Here is a 1059-nt window from a genome sequence, read left to right on the forward strand (position 1 = left end):
CAAGTGAAAGGTTAATAAGGCCTTTCCCAGATGAGAAGATGGGAAACTCTTCCTCAGAGACAGAGCTCTGCATGAAGTGTGATTTTATCGTGGTGGAAGAAAAACAGCCACAGTAAGAGGGAATAAATGACGATGTTTATGTGAAGCGAAATATTGGGGTCTACTTTATATTCCAGCTCTAAAGTCAATGTCGTCTTCACTCATGAAGATTTTTACTGTCCTGGGGAGTCTCGTCAGAGGAGCCATAATTTTATAGCTTGCAAAAGTAGAAACAAATAAGTGTTCATTTGAATTCTTGTCTTAGTGAAAATGGTCTCACTTTCTGCTCTTCACTGTTTGTGTCTAAGGCTAAAAAACTACTTTATCTAAATTAAACATGACTCTAAATATCACATATGTAGTTGTGTGTGTGCGCACACACGTTTTTTATGTATATAGACTTCTTTTAAACTCATGAAATAACAGTGTGCAGACAGGCCCTGCGAGGACATGAGGAGGAGACAGTGATAAAAGGTGTGTAAGGCTGCTACAGGCTGTGGATCCCTCACCAGCTGGAATAAAAAGAGCACAGCTAACAATAACACGTGTACCAGTTGTTCCTGTTCTGTGCTTTTTCCTTCACCCCGAGTACCAACAGGGCCATAAGGCGTGTCAGCCGCACAGGGCTTCAGATTCCCAGCAGTCAGTGAGGAGATACTCTGAGCTTTGTAGCCTCCTCCTAACTTGGGTTAGAGAACCTGGAGCTGGTGGAGTCATAGCTGCCTTTGTTCAACACCATCTTCTCATCTGGATTGCAGGACATAACAGCATCCACAGGCGAGGTTAATTCTACAGTCATCATTTCCACTGAGTTCAAGAAGAAGTGAAAGTATTCACTGGGGAACCCACTCTGGAAGAGAGAAGTCACAGAACAGAAGAGGGCTTAGAAAGATTGGAAATATACAAGATATTCAATCTCCACTTTAATGGAATCAGTTAAATAGGTAAGCATCAGGTGTTTGGGGTGCTTCACTCATACTTGACTGAATTTGAATTGCTTGGATCATGAAGGTCATAAGT

The sequence above is a fragment of the Haplochromis burtoni genome, unplaced genomic scaffold (assembly GCF_018398535.1).
Source record: "Haplochromis burtoni strain Fernald_Lab_line unplaced genomic scaffold, NCSU_Asbu1 Contig_479, whole genome shotgun sequence".
NCBI classification, from domain to species: domain Eukaryota; kingdom Metazoa; phylum Chordata; class Actinopteri; order Cichliformes; family Cichlidae; genus Haplochromis; species Haplochromis burtoni.